The sequence below is a fragment of the Impatiens glandulifera genome, chromosome 4, assembly GCF_907164915.1.
Source record: "Impatiens glandulifera chromosome 4, dImpGla2.1, whole genome shotgun sequence".
Lineage (NCBI taxonomy): Eukaryota > Viridiplantae > Streptophyta > Magnoliopsida > Ericales > Balsaminaceae > Impatiens > Impatiens glandulifera.
Window position 1 is genome coordinate 14,881,859 of NC_061865.1, and position 16,959 is coordinate 14,898,817.

Below are 16,959 nucleotides of genomic sequence, written 5' to 3' on the forward strand. Positions count from 1 at the left end.
ATTTGAATAGGGTTGGGGGGATTGATTCCATATATAAAAAGCATTTAATGTCTTACCTATTTGTTGTTGTTGGCATTATTCATGAATACACGAGAGAAGTGTTGTATGTATAAAGAGCGCGAGTTTTGGAAGTTGTTTTGATAATGTCAATGTATTATTCCATCCTCTTTTGAATCATGTGGTTTTATTTGTAATGAAAAATCTTACCAGTTTTTGGTGTTTGAATGAGTAAGTTTCAGTTGGTCATTGTTTGTATAAATCTTCTAATGCAGTTGAAATTATTTGAATCTAATTGAGTCATTTGACAATTAATGAAATCTTCCTTTTCCTATGTATGTTTTTGGGGTATTTATATATTATTCTTCATTGGAACTTCTTTGATTGTCCAGGTCATTTAGAGGATATATTTGATATCTTAAGAACTAGAATCTTTCTTTTTTGCTCTAAAGTTCCTCTTATCACCCTATAAACACAGTCTCAAGATTTTTCCTTTTGTTGAATTTGTAATAAGTATCTTTTATGCCTTTGTTAATATCTTAATTATTGTAGTAAGTTACCCCATTAGGGAACTTGTTGTCATCTTTAAACTGGGGCAATTCTGTCATCCTCCAACTATTGTGTCTGAAGAGTTGTGAATTCTTCATATTCATTTTGGTTCTCAAAACTGACAAAAAAAATTAAAAAACTAGAAATACTAAGAGGGCAAGAGATTGGATAAATATTTTGAATACAATAAGATTCATTCAGATATAGATATGAAATTAAATTTGTCAACCGATAATAATAACAAGTTGATAATAATAATTAATATTTTGATAGCCTCCAATAAGTTTTAAAGTTACACATGTTATGACCTTAAAATTAAACCAACAAACCCAATTGTAAAAAAAACTGTAATGAATTTAGTTTAGTCGGTTCAATTTAATATTCAGTTTGGTTTGAACAATTTGATCCGTTTATTTACGCTCTTAATTCTACAGGATAAAAATGTTTATTCTTTTCTTATATAAATAAATAATATAAAGACGTCAACTCATTCAAGATATCCTCAACTTAAATTAGAGCTTTCTTAGAGCAATAACATGCAATATAATCTTTGATGACAGTTTCTTCTATATTAGTTATTTCTTCCCAACTTAAGAAGCTAAAGTGTTATTAATTATCACTGTGCTGGCAAGATTACTACAAATTAAGGTAAAATGCATGAGAAAAGTTAATCTGAACCACAAAGCCTTATTTTATCCTTCTTCCACTGTAAATCTGAATCCTAAACAAAATCATTTAATGTATTAGCATAAAATATTTATTTATAGAAAAATAATAAAAAATCACTGTCTGTCTATATGCTATGTGAGACCAGCCTTGTGCCCTCCACTCTAAAGGAACACTGGTCTCAAAATCGTGGTCCTAACTCGGTATTTCGAATGGGTCAGTGATAACGAACCAGAACCCCACCCCCAATTGATTTAACCTATACCCACACCCACCATACCTACAGGAGTAAAACCAATCCGAGCCTTTGAGAGCAGCAGCAATATATTTGTTTGATTCTTCTGCAGCTTGTTCTCTCCTGTACCTACATCTTTATCAAGAAACTCCAATCAGAGAATGAAAAACCGTTTAAGTTATTTGAGAAGAGTATCAAAAGACTTTACTTAAAACGTCTTAAGTTAAAGTGAAGGTCATGATTGTGGAGTCATGTTAGTTTCGAACATTACCAAAAAAAAAATAGTATCAAAAGACTGCCAATCTCAAGTTTCTCAAAATTCACTAGGTGTTGGTATGATGATTTATGGTGCCAAAAAAAGTATTTGAATCAATTAGAGTTCATTGGCAATTATTATGAATGTTACAACCTAAACTTCTCATTAGCATCCAATGCCTGAAAGCAAATCATATGATTGTCTTAAAAACTAATACTACTATTATTGGGGATTTAATTGAACTAATATTAAAATAGCAACATTACATTTATAAATTCCAAACATCATTATTTTTATTACTAGAATGAGCCACAAAACCGATTTTTTTCTTATGAGGTGACAAACAAAAACCTACGATTATAAGTTGAATTCTAATCAATTATATTCATAACATTAGCTTTCTAATCTAGTAATGTGGGAAAAATTCTTTCTTTCCTTCCTTTTAGTACTTTGCTGATGTGCTAATTTATCATACATATCCAGAAAGCATGATATTCAAACAGGTAAGGCATCGACTCACCCCTCTTCGCCGAGAATCCATTGCTTTTTGGTCTCAATATCCCAACAACCACCAACTCCATATCCAAATTCGTCAACATATGCCTACAACCACATTTTGCACAGATGAACATAGGATATGTATCCTTATAGTGAAACAAACCTGTTTATTTTTTTAAATGATGTGAAATTACTTTCATTAATCCACAATTTCGTGAAAGTTGGACATCAGCATTGAAAACAAGCTAATAAAAACATTATATCACTATAAATTAAAAAAACATCAAAATGATCAACTACACAAAAAACTCTACAAAAGAGTTTAGATTATACTGTGCTTGTTGGTCAATCATGTCTCTCATGGAATTAGAAAACCTGACTATTGGTTGGTGTACTCTTCTCATGATCACATGACTTTACTAGCATGATACAACCTACATAAAAAATATATCATTATTTTGCAATGCATAACAAGGGTGAAAATAATTCATACATTATAGATGATCCAAAAGGTACAAGAATGTTGATAAATTGATGAACATAGGCTATCAATTGATGTGTATTCTTAAACTCTAGTCTTTGATGAAACTCATGGGTTATGCTTTTGACAATCCGTAGGAGTCAGCAAATAAGAAAACATAGGCTATCAATTGAATCAGAATAGCTCACCCAAAAGGTACCAAAGAATAAAAATCGTATTTTGAACAAAATAAAAAATGAGAGTGTAATAGATGGAGAGCTACTCAATGCTTCTTCGTTAATTTGTTGGGATTGAAAGTAGATAAAAATTGTATCTCTGTAGTTACTTCAGAATTTTGTGACGATTATTACATAAACAAAGGAAGAGAAGGGAAAACATTTTATGAAGATAAATCTTTGCAAGACTATAGAAATTATGATTGTGAGGTAACCATCATTCCATGATTGCAGAGTCGGAACTTATACAGTCACTATCTCCATCTGAGAATTTATTTCTATTGTAACGCAACCTACTAACATAATAGAGCATATATTAATAAAATGTTACTTACTTGTCAGTTAGTTGTAAGACATTGCATCCTTCAGAAAGGGAAGATAGTGACTGGTTCTCACCACTAACAAGCACCAAATTCCTTGACATTCTGGATGGGATTGATCCACAAGATACAACAATGATGATAAATTCATGCCATCAGTACTCCAAATATCGTTCTCTATAATCAATCTATCGAATATCGAAACAAGTTCATCATCGAATCAGAAATCAACATGCCAACAATTACCAGCATTATATGCAAAATAAAGTCTAATTCTGGTTACTGCTGCCCATTTGGTGTCCTGTATGAATATCCAGCATTATTGTTCCCAACCGAAGGCAGTAGAGTCCTTGGTCTAGCGTATTCAGAAAAGATAACCGATCCGTCCAAGACTAACCATTCAACAAAATATTGGATTATTATCAATTTAAACCCATTTTCATCTAAATGTTTCTTTCATTCACCTTTCCATCCATTCCCTCCTGTATCCCTGCTGCAGAATCCTCAAGAGTGGCATATTAAATAAAACCAAACCCTTCTGAAGTGGTCCTTTGTTAAGCCCTGTAAGTGTCAACAAGTTAAAGATAAGGAAGAATGTAAGGATCTCTTTTAGTCATTAGCATTTGGAAACACTTGTGGATCTAGGTCTATATCCAGAATAAAAAACAGTCAATAATTTTTCATCTAGATCCAATCTAAACCCAGAAAGTATTTTCAAATCCGTAGTGAAATCAACACATCAGTTATTTAAATTAAAAGGAGCCTTTAATGCAAATTCTGGAAGTAAAATGAGTTCCTTTTTTTTCATATTAGGAAGTCAATGATTCTTGATTGCATTTAGATTATCAGATAGGATGATGAGTCGGTGGAGTTTATGAGTTGATAGAAGGTCCGGGACATTGAATTTGGCAAGGTCTCAAGTATAATAACAACTTACCAACAGTTAACGTATCTAGTAATATCTCCCCATTTGTTAAGTGTAACAAACAAATGTCAATTCCAGCATTTGCAACTAAACTTTCATAGCAGAAGATCATTGATGTAGTCATTGAAAGATTGATCAAAAAGAAACAAGTTGTATGTGGTATCTGAGAGATGAATCCTTCCATTTGAAAAGGGTTGAGCTTTAAGCATTGTTAACAGTTTAGTGCAGCTTCAGAACCTGTAACCACAGTAGTGAAAACCAAATATGAGCCATTCAGTGTAGCAACAATATATATTTTTGCAGCTTCTTCTCCCATAAGTGGATTACCTTCACCTCTCTATCATGCAACTCCAATCAGATGATGAGGGTATTAGAAAAGACTGTCAATCTTGAGTTTCTAATATTAAGAGAATGTTGGTTTCTAATCAGCATTGAAACACCTTAAGCATGTTAAATAGGTATTAAATGTCCCCATGGACCCAAATGTTACATGACAGGGAAGGCTAATAATAATATCGCAATTTCATAGAAATGTGCCAAAATTAACTATTTAAATCTCATTTTATATAATTTAAATTTAATATTTTTTTTTACCATTTTAAGAGCACAAAATTTTTAATTTGTATTGGGCCCCAAATTCTCAGAGCCGTCCCTGAATTTATATCAATAAATTCCTTGAATCACAATTTGTCGCTCATACAAATTCCCAAAATGAGAGACAAATTGTGATTCAATCAATGGACAAAGCAACATTTGTTCACTTGTTATTGAAAAAAACTAACTAATGGCAACATGATTTTTCAAATGCTAATACAAAAAAATGTTACAATTAAAAAGCCCAAGTGGAATTATAAAAAAAAAGTGATTGTCCAATTAGGTAATAACCAATGGGCTGATGGAGTTAAGGAAGCACCGGCCCGTTATCCTTCCACTGCAAAGAGAGGGAGGTGGTCGCTGCTCTGTGAAACCAGCCTGGCGCTATGCCCTCCACTCTAAAGGTACACAGGCCCGAGCCTTCGCTCAAGCCCGTGGCTCTAACTCATCGCTTGGAACGGGCGGGCCAGCAATTAGCAACCCAGAACCCCACCCAATTGATCAAACCCATTATCCAATCACAGTAATGCCCCCGCTTGAGTTACAGGCCCATGCTACTGAGCCCGGCGATTATGAGTTGAATTCTAATCAATTATATTGATAACATTACCTCTCTAATATAGCAATGTGGGAATAATGTCCACCTTCCTTCATTGCTTCTTGTACCCTGCTGATTTGCTAATTTACAATAATGTATTGCTAATTTACAATACATTCATTGCCTTCTGGTGTCAATATTCCACCAAATCCATGTCCAAATTCGCTAATCTTCAAAAGAAATGAACAAAGTTAAAAGATCCTTGAAATAAACAATATGTATTCTTAAATGCTAATTTTCGATGAAACCCATGGGTTATAGTTTTGACAATTTTCGATGAAACCCATGGGTTATAGTTTTGACAATCCGTAGGAGTCAACAAATAAGAAAACATAGGCTATCAATTGAATTAGAATATCTCCCCCAAAAGGTACCAAAGGAGGTCATTATTTTGTACAAAATATCTCAGTTTTAATTTCTATTAGATACACTTGTTCGGAAGTGAGATACTAAAAAAATAGAGAGCCGTATTAACTTTCTTCAAATAATAAATCATGATTTTCAAAAAAGTACTAAACTAATCATATTTAGAAAGATATTTCGGTGAGAAAACTACCAAACCGAATTGTTTAAAACCGAGAATCATATCATAAGCAATAGATTATGTTGATTCTCTCACAAAAGAAAAGTTAGCAATAGATTCACCACTGATCTTGATGATATCATAAGCAATCAGTCACATGGATGGGATTGATTCCAGGAAAATTTGACTGATTACTATAAACATTGGTCGGTAAGGTTCTATGGTAGGAATGGCAGACAAAGTATTTGAATCTAATAGAGTCAATTGACATTAATGAGCTATTATGTATGTAGATTCCAAATGATTAAACTTATCATCCACTTACCTTAATGCCCCACAATTATAACACTAATTCTAATCTCAATTATATCCATGAGAATTTCTTTCTAATCTTGCACAACCCACTAACATCATAGAGCATATATTAATAAAATGTTACTTACATGTCAGCTAGTTGTAAGGCATTGCATCCTTCAAACAGGGAAGATACATTCCTTTTCGTCAATTCATTCCTTCTGGTTCTCACCACCATCAAACACCAAATTCGTTGACATATGCCAACAAGGAGAAAACCTGTTTTACCGAGAATGAACAAAGTTAAAAGATTCTTCCTAGTAAAGGACATTCTCATGGAGTTACTCCTTATTGCAAAAATTAATTTACTAGTTAAGAAACCAATTCATAGCTTATCATTTTACAATCCACAAAACTCTTTAACATTTTTCTGTAACCTCTCAATAGACTGTAGTGCCTAAAAGCAACAATTCCCTGACAACTAATGTTATCTGTCAATGACATCCAGTTTATTGCATTCTAAAAATAAATTGAAATGTTGATCTTATAACTAATGCTATATGGTAGGAGATTCACCATTGGTCTTGATGATAGCATAAGCAAGCATTCTGGATGGGATTGATTCCAGGATTTTTTTGCTGATTACTACTCAAATTCAATGATTGGACAGTGGAAGACCCACCAAAAGTCACTGCATCAAAAGAATTCCGTCAGTACTCCAAATATCATTCTATCGAATATCAAAACAAGTTCATCATCGAATCAGAAATCAACATGCCAACCATTAACAGCATTATCTGCAAAATAAAGTCTAATTCGTCTTACCGCTGCCCATTTGGTGTCCTGTATGAATATCCAGCATTGTTATTCCCAACCCAAGGCAGTGGAGTCATTGGTCTGGCGTAGTCAGCAAAGATAACACATCCATCCAAGAACTAATCATTCCACAAAATATTGAATTATTATCAATTCAAAGCATTTTCATCTAAATCACAATCTAAAGAAGTAAAGATTAGGAGGAAGATAAGGATCTCTTTTAGTCATTAGACCCATCTGCAAACACTTGTGGATCTAAGTCATATCCCGAACCAGTTCAAAAACCATCAATAAATTTTCAGAATCTAAGCCCAGAAATTATTTTTAAACCCGTAATGAAATCAACACAACAGTTATTTTAATCAAAAGGAGCCTTTGATGCAAATTCTTGAAGTAAGATGAGTTTTTTTTTCAAATTAGGAAGCCAATGATATTTGATTGCATTTAGATTATCAGATAGGATGATGAGTCGGTGGAGTTTTTGAGTTGATAGAATTTGGCAAGGTCTCAAGTATAATAACGACTTACCAACAGTTAACGTAACTCGTTATATTTCCCATTGGTTAAGTGCAACAAACAAATGAAACAATTCCAGCATTTGCAACTAAACTTTCATAGCCAGAAGATCTTTGATGAATGATTTGATGTAGCATTGAAAGATTGATAAAAAAGGAACAAGTTGTCTGAGAGATGAATTCCTTCCATTTGAAAAGAGTTTAGCTTCAACCTGTACCCACAGTAGTGAAAACCAAATATGAGCCTTTAAGAGTATCAGCAACATATATTTTAACAGCAAAAGTGGATTACCATCATCTCTATCATGCAATACCAATCAGAGAATGAGGTTATTAGAAAAGTCTTTCAATCTTGAGTTTCTCAAATTCTTATTGATGAGCATATTATGCTTAGCCCCTAAGTGATAAGAGAATGTTGATTTCTAATCAGCATTGAAACACCTTTAGACATGCCAAAATTTTACTAGCTATGAAACCAATTCATGAGTTATGATTTATATCAATCCATAGATGGACAAAACAACCTTTGTTCACTTGTTATTGAAAAAAAGTGATTGTCCAATTAGGTAGTAACCAATGGGCTGATAGAGCCTAGGAAGCACCGGCCCGTTATCCTTCCACTGCAAGGAGAGGGAGGTGGTCGCTGCTCTGTGAAACCAGCCTGGCGCTGTGCCCTCCACTCTAAAGGAGCACAGGCCCGAGCCTTCGCTCAAGCCTGTGGCCCTAACTCATCGCTTGGAACGGGCGGGCCAGCAATTAGCAACCCAGAACCCCACCCAATTGATCAAACCCATTATCCAATCACAGTAATGCCCCCGCTTGAGTTACAGGCCCATGCTACTGAGCCCGGTGATTATAAGTTCAATTCTAATCAAATATATTGATAACATTACCTTTCTAATATAGCAATGTGGGAATAATGTCCACCCTCTTTCACTTGCTTTTTGTACCCTACCCAGCTGATTTGCTAATTTACCATACATATATCTAGAAAGCATGAAATTCAAACAGGTAAGGCATCCACTCGCCCCTATTAGTCCTTTATGTACAGCATCCATTGCCTTCTGGTCTCAATATATATACGACCAAATTCATGTCCAAATTCGCTAATCTTGAAAAGAAATTAACAAAGTTAAGGGATCCTTAGAAAGAAAAAAGATATGTGTTATTAAACGCTAATCTTGGATGAAACCCATGGGTTATGCCTTTGACAATTCGTAGGAGTGAACAAATAAGAAAACATAGGCTATCAATTGAATTAGAATAGCTCGCCCAAACAAAAGGGGTAGCAAAGGAGGTCATTATTATTATTTTGTACAAAATCCAAAATGAGAAACTGTAATGTAATAGATGGAGGGAGAGCTACTGCATTGCTTTCAGTATAATTTTCAAAATTCTATCTATCTCTGTAGTTACTTGAGAATTTTGTGAAGATAAATGTTTGCAAGACTATATGTATATATATGGAAATTATGATTGCAGAGTACATACATACATACAGTCACTATCTACATCTGATTAAAAATGGATCACTGTTACCTGCCACAGTTTTGTCATCAATCATGCATCATCCAATAATAACTGTCCAATAATAGCTACAAACAAGGAAGGAAAACAAATTAACATCGGCCAAGTTGTAGTCTCCAAATTAGTAGATCAAGCTACCTAAACCCTAAGCAATCTCATTATTGGCGCCAAAACTAAGAAGAATATTCGTTGAAGCTAATATATAGAAAAATAAGGAAACTTCATCTGATGAAGCAAAGTCAGTGGTAAATGTTTGCAAGACTATATATACATTATACAGTCACTATCTATCTATCTCCATCTGATGAAGCACAGTGGTTAAAAATGGATGGCTGTTACCTGCCACAGTTTTGTCATCAATCAATCATCATCCAATAATAGCTACAAACAAGGAAGGAAAACAAATTAACATCGGCTACGGAATTCAAATTGTTGTAGTCTCCAAATTAGTAGAAGACGCTACCTAAACCCTAAGCATATATAATAAAAGTATCTATCTATCTATCTATCTACAATGAAACAAGGAAGGAAAAGAAAAACAAAAACAAATTAACATCTTCGGCTACAGAATGAATTCAAGTTGTAGTCTAAAAATGGAGATATCTAAATAAACCCTAAGTAACTGACTCAGTATTGGCGCGAAAACTAAGAAGAATATTGATTGAAGCTACCTAATATATAGAATAAGGAAATTTCCTTTTTCGGCCGATTCTCTGCCTGCCTCGGCGGAGGATCATTGTTTGTTGTCGCCCCGACGAATGCAGCGAAAGAGAACTTGATCGATGGTGGAAACAAACAGCGTTGCTTCCTTCCCTCACTGTCATCGGCTGGCTGAATAAGGCGGAAAGGAGAAGACTGGGGAACATGGATATTGGATCCACTAGCCTAGAAGACTGGACCTCTCACTCTATCTGCAAACTCTCTCTTTCTATCTCTCTGGTTTAGAATTACAAGCATAAGAAATAGAAGGAAGGAATAGGAGGAGTCCTGGCTTCTTCAATTCAAGTACACTCCATTCATTCATTCATTTTGGGCGGTTATACATGATTGCTCACATTTTACAAAATCTTCAATTTTATAAAATACTATCAACATCTTTTTATTTTTCAAAATAATCTAATCAATATTTTAAAACATATTAGAAATTTGAAAATACATAAACTATATATATAAACCTTTTACACTCTTTATAATTAAAATTAGACTTATTTAAATAAAATAAAAATAGTACAAATAAATGAATTTTATCTATTACTTTAATTTACTTTTTGGTTATGTTTTACATATGTAAGAAACAAATAAATAAACATTGGCCAAACATAACTTGAGGAAGAGAGGGGGACATGCTACAACCACTGAGACAGAACCGACAGAAGCACGATGATCGCCAACAATCGAAGGATCATTGAAGGACCCGCGACCATGCAAACGCCTAGATACATGCGAAAGCACAATCATTTCCCTACATCTTTGTCTACTCTTTTCTCTCTTCCCGATAATTCCTATCATAATCGGTATAATCTATTTTTAGAAAGAAACAAAATATTTGATTTAATGAATCAAATCGCGAGACAAATCTGAGTTGGTCTTAAGGAGTTGGAGGAGGTTATTCGTCCGAGATAGAGCAGAAAAATTAGAACAAAAGTGTGGATCTCGATCCCCTAGTCCCATAACTTAACACGCGTCGCGGTGAGACGAACGTGTGCCAATATGGGGGGAGATCATAGGGTGCCTCGAGGTTCGATGCGTTTCAACCCTGGTTTGCATGTCATACATCTTTTAAAATGAAACATTTAGTTTTTTAAAAGATTTTGAAAGTACCTGAAGCGGTAAAAAATTAATTATGTAAAAATAATTAATCATTTGTTCAAATCTAATAATATGGGGGCTAAATAATAATTTAACTAGAAGTCGGTTTAAATTAATTAAACATAACTCATTTAAAAGATTATTTATTTAAAAATTAAAGTCGCTAAGTAATTTTATGAAAATCAATAAAATGATACGTGTATAAACGTATTTAGAGTTTCAGAAAAATGGTGGTTCGTTGTTTGTTAAATTTGAGAAATGACTTCTGCGCTATGTCCTCTGTGCCCTCTTAAGGACGGTTTTAAAAATTCTTCTAAAATAAACAAAATATGGCTATGATAAATCCATTTATAACATTTATTACCTTTAATTAGTAGTCCAACCCTAAACAATGATGAATTTAGATCGCGTAAATAATTGTACAAAATTATTTATAAAAGGGTGTGTACCTATTGCGTTGATATCTAGATTTAACAAAATCTAAAAATATCAGAGGAAAATATTAGAATTTAAATATAAATTCCAAACGGGGCCTTACCGAAAATATTGGTTTAGGAAATATCCCAAAAATATAAAAAAAAATATATCATTTTTTGACCTTTTGGGATTATTTGAAAATGGGTTCCAGTTCCAAAATTACAAAAATAATTTTGAATTTTGAAAAGTGGAACCAAACAGGCCTCTCCTAGGGTCTAGGTTTGGTTTGGTTGATCTAGGCTCGGTCGGGCTCGATCAAGACCGGGGTGGTCCGGACCAGGGCTCGAGTCGTATGGGTTAAGGGACTAGAGAGCTCAGTTCTGGGTTCAAGAGGCTCGATCCCAAACTCAGGCTGCTCGGTCCTAGACTTGGGAGGCTCGGTCCCAAGTCAAGTCTACTAGTCTAGGTGCTCGGTCCTAGGTTAGGTGATTATTAGTCATAGGTCTAGGATTAGGGTTAGTTTTACTAGTCCTATGTCTAAGAGGCTTGGTCCTAATCATCGATCCAAGGCTAGAGGTTCTTGGTTCTAGTCCACAGTCCTACGCTAAAGGCTCTCGGTCCTATGTTAAAATAAGGCTCGATCCTAGGTTAGAAAAATCGGTCATAGGCTAAGGAGAGGACGCAGTCCTAAGTTAAAAAACTCGGGCACGCTCCACAGTCCTAGGCTAACAACACACGGAGAACACTCCTGGTAGGTGCTGAAGCTATCCAGAAGCCTGGATCGAAGCAAAAGTCGCTAGAGAAGATTTTGACAAAAATCAGTTCTTGGCCGGATTTTCTAACTTTGATTCCGATGATTATAGGCTGTAATTCTTAGTGTTTGCTTGATGATTTGCTTCACAAAGCATTGGGGGAGTATTTATAGTAGGGTAGGTCAGTTGAGGTGTGGTAATTCAGGTCGAAATTACCCTCTGACGAACAAATCTTCAAAGTTTTATCTAGTTCGCTGGCAGCCTTATCTAGGGCAGGTTAAAGTTGGAGGATAAGGAGGTTTCGTAGGTGATGACGAGGGGAGCACGTGGTTGAAAAAATCAGTAGATTTGATCGTCTGTGGAAGACGCTAAAGCTTTTGGAAGAAACACATCGGCGACGATCGCAAATCCGGCGACCCATGCGTTCGACCGGAGACGACGAGTGAAACAATGTCGTTTTGGGTGACGAAACGCCAGGTTCCGTTGGAGTTCCGTCTGTAGTTAGCTCGTTTGACTAACGGGATTAGTCCATCCCGTTGGTTGATCAGGTGTAGTAGGCGCGCTTGATCCGTTGCGGGCAACGTGGAAGCGTTTGGGTTGTTGGATGAAGCCTGATCGCTCATATGATGGTCTAGGATTAGGGTTGGCAATGGGGTGATTCGGGGCGGGGAATGCAATTATCATCCCTGCCCCGTTTTAATTTCGGGGATTTTTTTAATACCATCCCCGCCCCGTTCGGTTTTTTCGATTTTGGGAAATCCCGCGGGCATCGTTAATAATTTTTTTAAAAATAAATAAATAAAAATTATAAAATAAAATTATATAAACAAATTTATATATTGTAATATATTAAAATTTTATAATATTATAAAAAAATAACCGTACTACTCTTATAAAATATAGTGAATAAATAAATATATTCGTGATTTAATATATTTAATTATGTCTATGATATTCGGGGCAAAATTGGGGTGAAATTGGGGCGGGGCGGGGTCGGGAACATAAATACCATCCCCGCCCCATCCCCATTCGGTTTTTGCGGGGCGGTTTCAAATTGCCATCCTTATCTAGGATCATGCTATAAAATTTTAACAAAAATTCGGCTAAAATGGATTATTAGATTTTATTTTTATTAAAAAGTTTATTAAAAATTGATTTTAATTCTTTTTTTACGTTTATTTTCACCAAAAATTTCAAATTTTTTTTTTAGAATCATAATAAAAATTTATGATCATATTTTATTTTTTTAGGAAATTTGGGGTATTTTATTTAATTGATTTAAGTCATAAATTAAACATAATTCATGATTAAATTATAATTAAATATTTTTAACCTCTTTTTTGGTTAATTTTGATAAAATAAATATAATATTTTATCCTTAAATTATTTTTGGAATTTTGAACAATTTTTATAATTAGAGTTTAATTATCACAATTATTAACCCTTAATTATGTTTTAATTTCTTCTTTGAATTATTTTGAATATCAAAATTTAAAATATTATTAAAAATAATAATATTATTTGAAAATAGGGTGAGTCGAATTTCATGCTTACAAAAAGAAAGATAGATAGAACTCGAGTGAAAAAAAAAGAAAAACTCACATTTGTTGTGTGGAAGAGATTGTTGATTTTGACATTTTGATTTTGGAATTGATTGCCTTGATGTGAAATGAATGTTATTATATATATATATATATATATATATATATATATATATTATTATAATTTTTATATATGATAAAGAAAAAAATTAAAAAAAATTAATTATTTGGAAGAAAATATATATATATATATATATATATAAATTATAGTTATGAAGAAAAATTAATATAAAATTGATGATTGATAATATAAAAAAATAAATTAATTATTAAAGATACAAAATTAATTATATATATATATATATATATATATATATATATATATATATATATATATATATATATATATATATATATATGATGAAAGAGAAAATAAAAACGGAAATTAATTAATTAGGAAATATATTATATATAGGAGAGAGAAATACATATTAAAAAAAATTAAAAGTAATTGATTAGAAGGGAGAAAAAAATATATATACTATACAATAGATACAATAGTGAAAGAGAAATTTATAATTTTATTGAGAGTATTAAATGTTATTATATATTATATAGTATTATTATGTATATTATAAATATTTATATATAAAAGTAAATAAATATTTAATATTAAATATAAAAATAAATAAAAATTTAATATTAAAATGATTAATAAATTTATATAAAATAAATAAAGAAAAAATATATATATAAAAGAGAAAATAATAAAAATATTAATTACGAAAGAGAAAGTAGTAATTATTGAAGAAGAGATAAATTAGTAATTATTATGAGAGAGAATTTAAAAATTATTATTATTATTATTATGTAAATTACACATAAAAACAAATATTTATTTATTAATAAGATAATATATATTTTATATAATTTGCGTTAAAAAAATATATTTATATAAAATTAATGAAGAAAAATAATATATTTATATGAGAGATAAAAAAAATTTAATAATTATGATAGAAAATATAAATTAGTAATATGAATATGTAATTATGACAGGAAAGAGAAACTCATCTAAAATATATAAATAAATTAGGAAAGAGAACTTACATAATTTGTGGATGATTGTGGAGAGAGTGGAGAGAGTGGAGAGAGCGTGTTTTACATCTCCAATATTTTAAATTAAGCTTCATTAGATTTATATATTAGATTTATATATAGAGATATGAACACTTGGTTTACTAAAAAAATAAATCCCTCTATTTTGAAATCACATGTTGGTTGGTTGAAGAAATTAATCCTTCTTTATGTTTAATGTTGAGATGATGTTTGGTTTATGTTGAAAGGTGTATTCGGTAGTATATATATGTTTGTAATTTTATTTTGGAGTTAGTAAAAAATATAAAACAAAAATTGCTACAATTAGATTGGTTATTTTATATGATACATGAGCTTTCCTTGTTTACTAAAAAGTAAAAAAGAAAATGTGTTTCTAAGGTTTCAAACATGAGATCTCCCTTCCTATTGTACATCCGAGCCATATGGACCAAGGTTGCATATGCCATTATCTAATTCAAGCACGCTTATTTATGCCATGTAAATGTTTTTCTTTCATTTAAAATTATAAAATAATATTTAAATGATAGTATTTGCGATCGATATCAAAAATTGTTGAGGAAAGTACTTAAAAAATATCAGTTTAAGGTGGTAGAGTTTAAAAATAAATTCAAACATGCCTTTAACTAAATATATTTTGTGAAAATATTTTAAAAATATTTTAAAACTATTTTAAAATCATTTTCTATTTTTCGGATTAAAAAAAATAGTTTAGGGCTTCTAATTGTCAAATATAATTAGAAATTAAAAACCCCAAACATACAAGCCCGATTGTGAACTGGGTCGGACGTGTGGATTTGGCATGGAGTTAACTAATTTGGGTGCCCGGTCCAGCACGGAGGTTGAGCTCTCGGTCGTGTGCGTTGGTCCTTGGTTAGAAACCATGTCTAGTTGGTTTTCTCGGTCGAAAATCAAGTCAGGCTGAAATCATTGGTCATATGATAGGTGATAGTTGATTTTCTCGGTCGGGTGCAAGGGATGTCTGATTTTCTAGGTCGAAAACCATGCCAATGTATATTCTCTCGGTCGGACGTCCAGAACATCAATTCTAGACTTTGGGATTTTGTTTGGAAGTTTCATCCTTCGATCTAAAGGTATGGGAAGCTTCGTATACTCACATGGATCATTTTTAACATCATTCTGATGTATCATTCAATTGGGAAGATGTCCAATTCGATTTAAGTAGCTCTTGAGTAAAAAAAAAAGGGATTTTAGTGTTTTAAGGTTTAATCATAAGGAGCTTGTGAATAGCTTTCTTATACATATTAGGATAAAATGAAACCAAAACATTTACATTGGCTATCAGTTTTAACCAATTCAAAAATTGATTTTTTCTAGATTTTTGGAATTTTCGGATTTTATGTAACCATACTTCTAACCAATTAAAATTGATCCAAATCTACTTCTAACATCTTTTAAAAGATTTTAGTAAGCTTTTTAAAGCTCAAGAACAAAAACTTGATTTTAAAAATTTTCAAAATTGAATTTGGGCATTTTGTCTTGATTTGTCCAAATTGATTTCAATAAAAAAAAACTTTAAAAATATTTTGAAATGATTTTTGGATCGAATTCAAATCAAGAAAATGAATAATAAAGCAATACTAAAGATTGGAGAACACTACTAAACTCTTTATGAAGTTTTGTGATGGTCCAAAAACAAGATTTAGAGCCTTACACAAATTTTCCATATTCTTTATTAAGAGCTTGAGAAAATTTTAAAAGCGGGTCTTGTGAAAGTTGGATTGGAGGCTTATGATTTTGATCATTGACTTCGTCTTGGGCAAGAAAAATTAATTATCGGCAGTCAATGTCGGTTATGTATGCAAACTGATCGAATTTCAAACAAAAGACCATTAATGACTTTTGTTTGTTTTTGATCGACTTCATCCATTTATGCCATAATTGGTCATATGATTGTAAGTGAAATGATCACTAGGTTAGGGTGATCATTTCAGCTTTTTTTATTTATTTTAAAAATGGTTTAACACCATTAAAAAGCACTCAAAAAGTGGGAGGGTAAATAATCAAAATGTTAGGATCTAGGTCGCCGCTGGTGGACCGGGGGTTGGACCGGTTAGCGGTTCTCACTCGTAGGGTGGTGGTTAATCCGGTTAGAGATTAGCACCGGGGTTTCAATACTACACAACCTGTCACAAACTCTTGAACTAGGTTCAAGCGCGGAAGAGGTTTGCTTTCAGGTTGAAGCTGCACGCTTGTATGATAGGCACGGTCGGTTTCGGATGATGAAGATTTGGAGATGGTGAGTCGGTTTCGGTAATCTGGATATTCGGTATGGTTAGTATAGAGTCGGTTTG

General features: G+C 32.6%; 1 long non-coding RNA gene across 1 annotated transcript in view; it reads right to left on the minus strand.

Annotated features, from left to right (window-relative positions):
* Window positions 1-2,128: 2,128 nt before the first annotated feature.
* LOC124936167 overlaps window positions 2,129-16,959 on the minus strand; it is an 83,018-nt gene continuing 68,187 nt past the window's right edge. Inside the window, exons 8-15 of the long non-coding RNA XR_007099093.1 lie at window positions 6,977-7,086; window positions 6,728-6,842; window positions 6,301-6,430; window positions 5,347-5,504; window positions 3,682-3,778; window positions 3,233-3,609; window positions 2,535-2,635; window positions 2,129-2,306 (exon numbers count right to left, since the gene is read on the minus strand). This is a non-coding gene — a long non-coding RNA (uncharacterized LOC124936167). The remainder of the gene's footprint in view (window positions 2,307-2,534; window positions 2,636-3,232; window positions 3,610-3,681; window positions 3,779-5,346; window positions 5,505-6,300; window positions 6,431-6,727; window positions 6,843-6,976; window positions 7,087-16,959) is intronic.